Here is a 14,198-nt window from a genome sequence, read left to right as displayed (position 1 = left end):
GGTGAACCACTGGTCGACTCCCTATTAGAGCTAACAACCCAAATGCGGAGATTCCATGCCTGGTACTTGGAACAATCGAAGGCCGGTAGAGAAATGTTCGTGTTCCAATATAGACATGGTGATTTCCTCCACGTGGAAGGCGAAGTCTGGATTGATTTTGATGAAATGTATCAACCGTACCACCAAGACGCCCTCGGCGTTCAACTCATAAGTTTGTGGACTCTGCAAGTTTCTTATATTTATAATTCACAGTATAAATTCCTGTACCATTAGGTTGAATGTCTTAACTCCTTGTGTATCTAGAATGGAGATACATACATAGTGTTAAAAGGGGATGACTAAAGTAGGATTCCTCGACCCTATGAAAATAAATGAGACGATGGTTGCCACCCTGCCACTGGTAACCGAGGATTACGCACTTCAATTTATTCAAACATACCAATTAAAGAAATACATACTTTTACAATGGTATGTGTTTCCCTCCATGTCTGTACTACTCTTTTTGAGCATCACGACATTAGGACTTAGGACTAATTACTTTCGGTGACATATGTGCAAATTTCACTGGGCCCTCTTTGTCATCTAGACTGACTATAGCAGTATCATTGTCCTCGATAGGAAAAAAAATCCAGTACCCGAATACCAACCAGTCATAGACTTGATATAAAGGTAAACTAATCATTTCATTAACGCTTTAGTAAACTTCAAATTGATTGAATCTAAGTCTAGTTACGGTCAATAATCACAAACGTACAGGATGTACGTGAGCTACATCAAGGGGAAATGACGTCACTTTCCATTCCAAAGAATGGAAAATCGTAATAGACTTTCTTATAGGCTTTAGACCTAGGGCAACAGTTTATGTGGCTACTATATATGTGACTTCATGTATGGATGGACCGAAAACAATTATAGTACCATTACCAAAGCTGAGGTAAGTGAACACATATTGGTGATTAATTTTGAGTTCCTACTCGTGTTCAAATAGATTGATTTCTTCAATTCTAGTAATTGCATGACCTCGAGCTGGAAACAGGTATCCTCATGCTGCAGAGAATCAACGCAATTCAAGAACAACTCTGCAGGTTCATCAATGACCAAGTCATTCCAGAGTCCGGGTGGTACCATGTTTTCAAATGGTGTTGTTCGTTACCTAATTCTTCTCAAGGCAAAAAGTGTTGTTCAGGGTCTTCGGTCAACAAGAACAATTGAATGATATCGCTTCTTACCCTTCTGTTGCATAGTTATGTTAATTATGAACTTTTGTTGCAAACTTGTATTAGTTATGATCTCTAGTCAATGACATGTGAAATAAATGGTTAAGTATGCATGAATGAGAGGAGATCCAAATGAATTGTGTATGTGTGTGATATTATATGTGCTGATATAATTATATTTGCATATAAAACTTGAATGCATGTTTATCTTGTTGTATGTAACATTATTGGTGATGTTGTCGGCAACGGCTAGATTCTGTACAGGGGGAGGGGTCATCAGTGCCGACTCATGACAAAAAACCGACACATTTTAAAGATAGATTTGAACACCACAGATTTCAACAACATTTGAATAAACACAAGTCCAATATTTAACACAAATATAATAATATTCACAACTATAATATTTTTACATCACAAGTCAAATATTCAACACAAGTATTCTTTCATCTCCCAGTCACAAAGCCTCGGATGGCTAGCCAATTCACCTCTGAGGTCAAAAAATCTGCCACTCTTATGAATAACTTCATGCATGATGAACTGACACATGTCATGTTGGACTTTTGGATATCTTCATCTTTGAGTGAGGTGTGAGTACATTCGATCATCGTGCCTAAAATAAGAACACAACTAAAGGAGCTAACACACAACTGACAATGGAAACAGAACCTAATAAGAATGTGCAAGCACAATGATGACTTACATCCTCGGGGTTAATTGTTTACCTCTCGTTTATCCTAAGAAACTGGCATACATAATATCAACAAAGAACGGTGTCGAAACCTTGCTTGTGGAAATTCAAATAAAAACACAACGTATTCATTAGTTCAATAAGACTCTTAATAATAAATAGTGAGATACTAGCATTAGAAGTGTGTTATTACCGGAAAGTATGTACGGACCGTCATTGCATCTGACTTGGCCGTATCGTGTATCCCAACTTTCATTACGTACCACTTGTAAGCCCTATTCGAATGCCAATAATAATTGCCAATTCATAAATGATTTATAAGAATTTTCTGTTTGTGTATTTTCTTTACCTCTGTATAACATCGATGAGATCTTCATAAGATTTTTGGGGGAGATCAGCTGAGACAAGGACTACAAGTCTGCTCCAATTTGGCACCAACATTATACAAATAAAGTGATCGCTACATGAATATTTATGCTAGGTTCTTGATCGACCAATTAAATTGAATACGTATGTTAGGTTCTGGACATATCACACTTACTTAAAGTTGTAGGGAGCCACGATGTAGTCCTTGCCTTGAATTTCTAGCATAGCCCTTCCAATGTAGGTTGACATATCAAGCCTACATGATTTGGTCATTTCTCTTATGACCCTTGCTTTCTCCTTGTTACTCTTCCCCTTAATCCGAAGGTCATCTATCCTCAGCTTCACAACCAAGTTGGGCTGGAAAATTCATTGTGGATTAATGAATCCGACCGGTACCTTCAACTTTTCCACATCGTTAAATTGCATTCTACAGAACAAGTCACTAGTCATTAGCTTCTATAGCATATATTGGTAGATATACGAACATAGGGGTAGATTGTATGCACTTACAGGCACCACATACTTTTGAGATTGATGTCTAGTTTGTCACGGTGGAACAAAGCATGAATTTCCATAAAATCCACCATGAGATAGGAGTCTCCGTTTAGAAAAATGTTAGCGGGGACAAAAGCAGTGATTATGGAGAACCCCGCACGACATACCCTCATGTACAATTCGTGGAATCTGCTCATCTCCCATGGTCCTTCTTGGAGTTGAAACAATGGCAGAAATGGCTTGCCATTCTCATATTTCTCAAGAACATCTAGTGTAGGCAAGAAATCCAACTGACGGGTACTTAATGTTTTGCCGGCCTCTTTCGCGAGATCGCCCTTCGTTGGAGATTTTGGAGCGGATGATGGCTTTGCTTTGGAGGATAGAAGCCACCAATTCACCAGAGATGTTAGAGTCTTTTCGTATGGGGTAACCATGATAGGGACTCTCTGATACTCAGGTGAAGGTGCCAGAGACGTAGACCCTGGAGGCGGAGATGCCGGAGTCACAGACATTGGAGGCGGAGGTGCCGTAGTCGCAGACGGTGAAGCACGATGAAAAGATGCCTAAGGCGGAGATAATGGGCGCGAGGGCGAAGGTGCCTCAGGCGGAGATAATGGGTGCGGGGGCGAAGGTGCCTCAGGCAGAGAGGCTTGGCTCTGGAGCAGAGGTGCCTAAGGCAGAGATGCTGGGTGAGGGGGATTTTGACTTTTGACGGCTGAAGATGATATCATGTCTGGGCCACAGAATGAAGTTTCCAACAGCCTCATCGAGAATCTCGATACCCTAAGGTTTCCTAATGTCTAGCTTGTACTTCATGAAAAGTGGTTGTACCGAGTCTATTTGTACCTTGGCGTAATCGGCTGGAATGTCTTCATTGTGAAATATACGTTCTGGAATGGCCTGGCCCATGGCAGCCTTGACAGTGAAGTCTTCCTTGCTGACCTGAACATGTAGCATGCAAGGGGTAGCCTCTGTGATATCATCCACATGATATCTCTGGTTATTGACCTGCGTGGATCCGACGCTGCTCTGAAAGCCTGGGCTGGTTGGTTGCTCTATCATCAATAATGCCGCCCTTTCTTTCTCCTTTTCATTCCATATTTTCATTAACTGGACCTTAACATGCTCTTGTATCTCTTCTCCTAGGGTCTTCTTATATCTATTATAGGTCTTATACTGCCCATGACGTCTAGGAACCCATGCTTCCAGCCTACTTTTGATCTAATGCCTCAAGTGCGACCTGAGTGTTCCTTGTTCCTAAGGGCCTTGATAAGCAGATCATTCTCCCTGTCAGACTCTAGAGATCCTTTGTTACCAATCCTTTGAATGGTCTTGGTCACTTCTATGGTCTCGGGGCTTTTGAAGGCTAAGTCCCCAGACTCGGTTCGTTCTGACCGAGCGTAGACCCAGTTCCTGCTTCGCTCATCAATTTTTCTGAAGGGTTGGGTTTTCTAGCCTGAGCAGCCTCTTCTTCTCATCTCCTCCATTCAAAAATTTTGGGGGCATACCCAGATGAGCCCAGATGATGGTGGTACTTGTTCTTCTTCGCAAGGTGCTTGAACGATTCACCTAGCTTGATGGCCTCAGGTGTGGTCTTCTTCCTAACAAACTCCTCCCATTGGTCTGGCGTAATCATTCCATATTTATTAAAGGTACCAAGTTCTTCTTCATGAAGTCCTTATTCAGCTCACTCTTCCAGCCTCGGAAGCTCTTTCACATAGATTTCAATGCATTTTGTTTGGCGGCTTGCTCTATTCCCGAGGGGAATCGGATGGTTCTCTACAATGTTGCCAACAGGAACTCCTTCGTCTCATCCTGTAGCAAACACTAATTAATTATTGTGATTGGGACGTACTCCTACAAGAAATCCGCAACTGTTGCGGAATTTAGTGCATGGCTCACGAGGTGCAATGGGCTCCCCTTCAACACCAATTTGTGTTGTTGTATAAGTGCCGAACGGCAACTTGTTTTTGCTTTGCTCGCCCCGTCTTTGTTTCAACGTACCCCTAGATGCACACAAAGTTTTGGGCACATAGGGAGCGAAAGGTTGTGGCATGGAAAGTTATGGCGCAGATGATCGACGCGAAGGTCTTTGCACCCTCACCATCTAGAGAGAAAAAGGAGAGTTGACATAAACAAAAAATATTCCTCCATTTAATTAAGAAGTATATACTGCATTGACTCAGCTAAATACCTCTTTGGTAGGATGTAGTCGTTGTCACTTTCTGGACACTGGCTCTCCTGCTCACACACAACAGGGCTTGGGCTGTGATAGGAGCTCGAGCTTTCGCTGCTATCGGAGGACGGCTGGTGCGGGCTTGGGCTCCTATCCAACCTCCTGCTTGCATCCACCCCATATTGTGCTAGGGCATCCTCTATTGGGAGCGGCTTCTATGCCGGGGAGGCCTTTATTGCGAGTGTCCTCTGTACAGGGACACCCTCTATTGCAAGCGGCCTCTGTGCCAGAGAGGCCTCTATTGCGAGCAAGCTAGGGCTCCTATCCGATGTCATGCTTCCTTCTGGTTTTTTAGTGGTAACTGTCCTCTTCTGCCCTATGGTACTTACTCGACCACTGGATTATTGTTACCTAGAAAAAATTGACAAGTATGCAATGGTTCATCAGTGAAATTTCTCGTTCAAATATGCCATTGTGAAGTAAGATGCAATAAAGATCAAATTTCAATGAGTAATATAAGCTAATTATATATCAAGACTAACCTCCACGAGGCTCTTAAAATATACTGGAAGGTTCAAAAATCTTAGCTAATTATGTATGAAGAAACGACCTTGCTGCTACACTATTAAGAACACTAATAGTAGGATTAGTTATTTCTGTAGATGATTATGGTTTCTAATCTAAGTTACTGTTTTGTGGAAACAAAAAATTACTCTTTCAAAGTATTCCTTTTCATTTAGAATTTTGAGAAGAGACAAAAGTTTATTTTCCTAAGTCGACCCTATCTTATTCAGTGTATGCTACGTTGTACTAGGCACAATCTTTTTGTTCATTCGTTACCAATATCAAAGGTTGGTGCTTTAGTAGCAAACCATATTTATTAAGGTTGCAAGAGACACGCGTTTAATAGGAACATGTGATCATTCATAAATTAGCTCAAAAGAAGCCCTATTGTATGAGCCTTTGTTCTTACATAGCCATATTGAGAGGCCAGTACTCACATCTAGTGCAAAGGAAACCAAAATATATAGCAATACATGCACGACTAGGGCATGCAATTTTCAGCTAGAAATATAGAATAACTTAGTTGTATTTAAATATTCATGAATTAGCTCAAAAAAACCCTCTTGTATGAACCTTTGTACATATTCATCTTGATAGCCCAGTACTCAAATCCAGTGCAAGGGAAACCAAAAATATAGCATTATGTGCACGACTAGGGTTCAATTTTCAGCAAGAAATGTAGAATAACTTCAAGTGCGCCACTAGTAAAACTAGTTCAACAATAAGTTATCTAAAGATGCATAATTCCATGATACCAAATTTGTAGAAACTGCCATCAATTAGTAGAACAAACAACAAGTTAAACAAAAGCAAAGAATGGGTCTACACACTTTCGCAAAGTTGAGCTACTAAACATCATCAACAAGATAACAATGAATAAAAGAACTGCTTTGTGTATCAAATACCATAATAAACTAAAAGAGAAAGAACATTTTATCTACACACTGAATATGATAACCTTGCCTAAAGTTATTCAGCGACAGAAATCACCACTCTCACTCATGTTAACAACCGTTGCAAAGTGCCTCCAACATGCCTCAGGCCTCCTGTGTAACACTAAACATGTATTGCTTGAATATTTTCCCACTATTAGTTTAATGCAAAAAGGAAGTGTATCTTGCACCATAACACCCATCAACAGTTGAGCATACTGTGTATGTATATATTCAAAACATTATATTCAACTTTTTGGCTTGTAGACACAAATCATAGATTCAATGCATGCACAATATAGCCTTGCATGGGAGTTATTGATAGCCAAGGTAGGGACATGAACGAAATGTGACCATCTTAAGCTGGTTGATAACTAGTTGGTTCAATGTGGATGAACAAAAGGCAGTATGCTAGCATTAGGGAGTTAATACGTGTGCTTTTATTAATAAAAATTTGCACAGAAATGCTGCCATCCAATATCGATACTGTTGGCGCGGAATTGGGCAACACCTCGCCAACACGGGTCCGTCAAGGATACTTGTCACTTTTCGTAGCGACGGGTGACTTTTTTACAAGCAAACAAGGAAAGGTTTCGACTGACAACCTTGGGGATCGCCGCCCGGACGATTTATGAGCAAATCGATAAAGAACTACCACCCCAACCACAGGGATTCGAAGTAGCAGCGAAGAACTAACCCTAAATTGCATGAAAGTAAAGGCAAAACAAAAGGTAGATGCAATAGATGCGATTGACTGATGGATATGCAATCGGCCTCCACCCCTCGACTATTTATAAGGGAGTATGGTCTCGACCCTACGGAATCGAAATAGAACTCTATTCCAACCCTAAACACGCCCTATTCGGCCAAAATCGCGAAAGAGATCCGAACAAATCCACAAATCCACTTCGTTTCGGTTTGGACTGGACATGAGATGGCCCGGTGACAACTAACTCTAGAACACCTGACGATCCGGCGAGTTCACTCGGCCAAAACTCTAAGACTCCGTCTTACAAACATCAGATATTCCGATGTCACATTTATACTCACCAGAGTATGTCACCGGACCAATATTTGTAGAGAGCAACTTTTGACAAAAGAGCACACCTGCCCTCACCGGATGCTCCGGTGTACACCAGACACCCTCACTGGACTAATATTTGCAGAGAACAAATTTTTTGCAAAGTTTTCCTTTTGAACGCACCAGATGATCCGGTGATCATCAAAGACCTCACAGGACAATTTTCACCAGAGAATATTTTTTTGGCTAAAAGCTTCTTCTTCTCACCGGATAGTCAGATGATACCGCGGAATCTCCACCGGACCATTTCTTCAAGAGAGCAAGTTTTCGGCGCAAATTGATCTTCTACATACCAGATAGTCCAGCGTTTTCAGTGGATCATACGTCGGACTATTTTATACAGAGAGCATGATTTGCCACACCAAATTCTCATCCCATTCTCTGGATAGTCCGATGTTTAATGAGCCCTTCACCGAACTACTTTTTCCAGAAAGTATGTCGTCTGGCTGAAATTGAACTACAAGCACCGGATAGTCCAACGATGACACAACATTGATCATCAGACTATTCGGTGTATACAAAAAATCTGGCCGTGCCATTTTTTGACATCAGCAGATACTCCCATATTTGACATACCAATAGGAATGGAAAGATCAAAATCCTACTTCTGACTCACAAGACAGTAGGTAGTCATACACAAGCACGCAAACCTTATCCCTATAGAGCTATTTAAGTTGCCCGATGCCCCCGAACCCATTGTTCACAGTGACCATGGCGGCACGATGGCCGGACATCACACAGAGAAGAAGGACCAGGGCTCGGCCGGACCACCCGTTACGATAGCTCAATCAGGTATATATAGAGACAGAGGAAGGGATGGATATTGACCACGGTAGCGAGGTGGACGGTGCGCCTGTACGATGAGGTAGATGGCATGTCGGCGGCGAGTTGGATGTGAGGACCGAAGGAGGGAGAACAGACTAGGCGTGACAGGGACGGTGGGGCAGCTGGCTCCTCGTCGAACTCCGGGACGGTGTCAGTGTCGGTCGGCGTTGGACTTCGAGACGAGGTCGGCGTCGGACTCTGGGACAGCGCCGTTGTTGGTGTCGACGTTGGCGGTGGCGGACGGTGGTGGAACGAAGGCCGGAGGGAGAGGGCCCGCCGCTCGGAAGAGGACTAGGGTTCGCCGTCGGAAGGGGTGCAGCACACTTCGGGACAGCGTCAACAGTGGTTGACGGCAGTGGAACAATGGCCGGAGTGAGAGGGCTCGGATGTGAAATGGAGGATGAAGGGGCACGGTGGTGGACCGAGGCAGCCTAACGGCGTGTGCGTGTGGCGATGTCTTCATCAATGGGACTAGGGTTCCGGGGACCTCGCGCTACTATATATATATATATATATATATATATATATATATATATATATATATATATATATATATATATATATATATATATATATAATGCATTTCCACAAGAGGTTGACTTAAGAAACCGCATGTGAAAATCTATTTCCACAGGCGGTTTCTTAAGCCAACCGCCTGTGGAAATAATTTCCATAGGCGGCTAACTCAATGAACCGCCTGTGAAAATTGTTTTAAATATATAGTTTTTTTAAATTTTTCTTGGGTAAAATTATTCTAGATGCATATATTTAATACATATCCTTAATACAATCCCATATGTTAATTAAAGCTTTTTAGTACTCCATACATACCCTCGGTATTAAGTTACATAACATGTATGTCACATTAGAAAAGAAATTACATGACATGAAAACTACACTGGAAACTAAGTTACCTAACATGGCACTATTTTCCTTGAACTGTTTTTCCTACTCCATCAAGGTGGATGTAGGGCATCACAGATCTATTGAGAGTTGTTTCTACAAGTTTGATCTTTTCTGGATCTCCGAAAGGCGACACATCATCAAACTGATTGTATTCTTCCTCATCCTCCACATTCTCAACTTCGATAATTCTTTGTTTTCCATCAAGAACTATGTGTTTCTTTTCATTCGCAGGGTCGTTTATATAGAAAACCTGTGCGACGTGATCAGTGAGTACCCACGGGTTATCTCTATGGCTTACAATGTTGAGGTCGATAGTTGTGAACCCGTAGTTGTCCACCACCACGCCATTTGGGTGTTTGACCCATTTGGACCGAAAGACGGGGATCTGTAGATTCACTCCATAGTCGAGTTCCCAGATTTCATCTATGAACCCATAGTAGGTGATCTTTTCCTCCCCTGTTGTGTCATAGGCTTCTATCCGAATGCCGCTATTTTGGGTCATGCTCTTCTTGTCCTTTGCTTTGGTATAAAATGTGTCCCATTAATGTCATACGCTTGCCATGACGTAACTAAACTTGATGGGCCACAAGCCAACATTTTCACATTTTTTATCTATGGATTCAACATCTGGAATGTTTTGGTTCTTGAACCATGTGGTGAAGCGACGCTTGTGCTTTTCAAAATCCAATGATGTGAACGGCCTTGATTTTCTGTGTGAAGCTCCTTCAAGTGTTGATCGACGTACGACGCAATTATCTGGAGCTGCTGCAAGATGGTGAAATGTGCTTCTTCCACTGCTTTTTAATCATGATCGATGAATCTTTTCTTTCCTCTAGGTGAGCATGATTCCATACATAGCCCTTGAAAATGCCTATGTACCTCTCAAACGCATAAATCTAATGTAAGAATATAGGGCCTAGTGCAATTATCTCATTCATGTTGTGAACCAAGAGGTGTACCATGACATTCAAAAGGGATGGAGGGAAACACATCTCAAGTTGGCACAGAGTCTCTACCAAGTAATTATGTAGAGCACCTAGTTTTTCAGTATCGATCACCTTCTGAGCAATTGTGTTAAAGAAGTGACACAATCGTGTGATGACCACGTTTATGTATTCTGGCTTGATATTCCTGATTCCAATATGGAGGATCTGCGTCATCATCACATGACAATAGTGAGACTTAATGCCGATTAGCTTCAAATCTTTCATCGAGACTAGTTTCTTGATGTTTGATGAGTAACCTGTCGGGACTCTCACCCCACGTAAACACTTGCACAATGCCTTTTTCTCCTCAGGTGTTAGAGAGTAGCTAGCCAGGGGAAGATAATGTTTCCATTTGGTCTGTCTTCAGTGTGTAACTCTGGCCTGATTCCAAAATGCACCAAGTCCTTACGTGACTTGATTCCATCATTTTTCTTGCCCAGTATGTCTAGTAAGAGGCCAAGGATGCTATCACACATATTATTCTCAATGTGCATGACATCGATGCTGTGACGAACATAAAAGTCCTTCCAGTAGGGCAAATACTTAAAGAAAATCAGCATCTTCTTCCACAGCATGCCGGTAGACGTCTCACTTTTCTTCCTCTTTTTACCCTTCGGCGGCTTCCAAAAACAACCTTGATGCTCCTGACCATTTCAAACACTAGTGCCCTGCTGTGAGGTTTTGGGCCAGTATCTTGCTCAATCGTGTTGTCAAAATGTTTCTTCATCTTGTGTTATCTGTGAGTTTTAAGCCTATCAAGAGCACGAGGCTCTGATACCATTTGTAGGGATCAGTGACGTCCTATGAGGGGTGAATTATGACACTTAGAACAATTTCGGCTCCAAAAATAACAGAAGATAAACCTATATCAATTTCTATCTAAATATACTCTAGGTCTATCTAGTGTGTCTACTCTATCGATCAAAACGCTTGCAACCTATCTAAGAAGGTAAATTGCAAGTAAGTAAAAGTGGAAACGTAAATAAGGTAGAGGGAACAATCTTGGCACATAGATTTTTTCCCATGGTATCGATGGCATAAATGTCACCCCTAGTCCACGTTGGAGCTCCACAAAGGATATGCTCCCGGTCGGCACACGGTCACGGCTCTTGAGCCACCGAGTCACAAACACAAGGCCTCCACCCGGATGAGCTACCAAGCCACCAAGGCAAGGTCTCACTACTAGCCTCTCTTCTGGTTTCTTGCTATCGTGATTACTTCGAAGCTTGAGCCACCAAGGAAAGGGTCTCCGTGTCCCCGTACATACTTCTCGTCGCCGCTCCACAATAAGTCGGAGGGTCAACAAGCTCGAGCAACTCTGGCCCAAGTTGCCGGTGAGTCACCAACACTCCAAGGCACCGGCGTACCAAGAGGTACAAGCTTGGATCACTCCTTGATTCACTCTCTAGGAAGCAATCACCTAACAACACACTCTCTAGGCCTATAAGCACTAATCACTCTTTAATCTTTGCTTAATTTGCCTTGGATGATCACTTTAAGCACTTTGGTGGTTTGGATGTCTTCTCATGTGTATATGATCTTCTCTGGACTTCAACTATCTCAAATGACTGAGTAGAGTGGTATTTATAGCCTCAAATCCGCGCACTAGCTGTTAACCCAACGGCTCAGAAAAGTTGTTAACACCAGATGATCCGATGAGAACAACAGTACTAACACCGGATTATCCGGTGAGTACACTCTCACAAACTAGCCGTTGAAAGCCCCACTCAAGCCTTTGTGAACACCGGATTTTCCTGTGATGACTCAGTGAACACCAGATAAATGCACCGGATTATCCTATGTGCATATATTCATTTTGGAGCTCTTTGGAAATAATAATCTGGTGTGTTTATTTTGTGAACACCGGATCATCCGGTGAGTATAGCAGAAGAAACTAGCCGTTAGAACCCACTCAGACTCGTCAGTGAACACCGGATTATCCTGTGATAACTCGGACAAGGAACCAGATTATCCTATGTGCATATGTTCATTTTGGAGCTCTCTAGAAATAATAGTCCGATGTGTTCATTTTTTGAACACCGGATCATCCGGTGAGGCAAAAGACTCTGCTTCAAACTTGTTGTGAACACCGAACTATTTTTCATTGTTCTCACCAGATTATCCTATGTAGCACCAGACTAATTTTGATATGAGCACCGGATTATCCAGTCAGGCAAATTTCAGCAGAACAACGTTATGTATTTTAGGTATAACTTTTCGCTCTGAAATCTAATTTTGATGAACTTGGACTCTATGGAAAGCTTGTGAAGAGCTCTACAAGATTATATAGAAATTCATCGTATTTGATCACATAAAAATTTTTGGAACAAGTCCAATTCATTCCTCTCTTTGTTCTGGCTTTGGTGACTTCTTCATGTATTGCATCCATGAGACCTACTAACATATACTCTTGACAAACATGTTAGTCCTATTGACTATGTTATTATTAATCATCAAAATCACAAATATGACCTAAAGGGCCATTTTCCCTATAACGGTTCCTTATGTGAACCGTCTGTGAAAATGGAGCTATTTCCACAGACGGTTCACATAAAGAACCGTCTATAGAAATTAGTTTCCACAGGCGGTTCACATCTGCATGGAGCCGCAGCCGAGTACTTAGGCGTTTGCCATATGAATCGCCTGTAAAAATGAAAACAGGTGTCTCAAAAAAATAAGTTTATAGTATTGATAGTTCATGACTATCAGTGCCGAGTAACCAGTGCCGGTTCAAAAACCCCAACTGATGACGTTTTTAAGCCAGCACTAATAACTATTTCTATAGTAGTGTCATTTTAATGTCATGCCCACAGCTCATATATTCTTAGTTGCTTTAGGAGGGCACTCATCCTCTCTTCACTAAATATGGCTAGAAAAAAGCTAAGTAGGTGCGCACTTAAATTATAGAAGATGCAATTACAAAGCAAAAATAAATGTAACTAGCTTATATATGTTTAATTTTCCCCGAAAAAGAGAAGATTTGATGCTATGCTCAATAATTGACTTCCATGACTAGTTAGGAAAGGCAATGATGATGCCTTCCGTATTCATCTTAACAATGGCCTCCTTAATGGCAATCCATGATGTGCTATTTTTATGCACTAGATTTTGAAAGGCCATACTAAATTTTAATGCATATTTTTATACGGAAATCATTTAGCTAGGTTGGCACTACACCAAAACACATTATCAGTGCCGGTTCCAAAATCGCATTAGTGCCGGTTTTGAAACCAGCATTAATCTGGTTTTTTAGAAAAAGAGAGAGAGAGAGAATGGACGGTAGTGGGAGCGGTATCCGAGCCGGATTGTAATCGAGCTGGCTCAGATACCACTCCCGCCGCCGCTCCCCCATCGCCACTGCTACCGCTAAGCTCCCCTTCTTCCTCGCCGCCCTCCTTCACACCTCCCCGTGCCCCCTTCTTCCCTGCCGAGCTCAAACCCACCACACCAAGCTCCACATACACAAACAAGAGACATTACAACCCAAAAATCAAAACAAAATCCCACCCCAATGAGGATCTAGCGGCCCCGCCATGGATCCCGCCACCCCAGCGCACTTACAGCTGCCACAATCCTCTAGCGTTCCTCGCGGCCGCCCTCCAGCGCTTCCCTCTAGGGCTCGTCGCCCTCTGGCGCTCCTCATAGCCGCCCTCTTGCGCTCCCCTCCGACGTGAAGAGAGAGGAAGATAGAGGGAGAGAGGAAGAGAAAGGTCTGGATGAGTGGAGTTTTCGACGAGTGGAGTCGAGTGAGGTCTCTGGAGGATTTGGACGGGAAGAGAGAAGAGAGAGGGAGAGAGGAAGAAAGAGGTCTAGAGTGGACGAATGGAGTTCTGGACGAGTGGAGTCGAGTGAGGTCTGGATAGGTGAAGTTGAGGATAACGACGAGAGAAGTGGAGTTTGAGCCTGACGTAAGGGAACGAGCCAAAATAGGAGTTAATTAAAATTTTAGGTCCAAAGTA

Source organism: Phragmites australis, chromosome 22 (assembly GCF_958298935.1).
Source record: "Phragmites australis chromosome 22, lpPhrAust1.1, whole genome shotgun sequence".
NCBI lineage: Eukaryota > Viridiplantae > Streptophyta > Magnoliopsida > Poales > Poaceae > Phragmites > Phragmites australis.
This window is presented reverse-complemented; position numbering follows the sequence as displayed.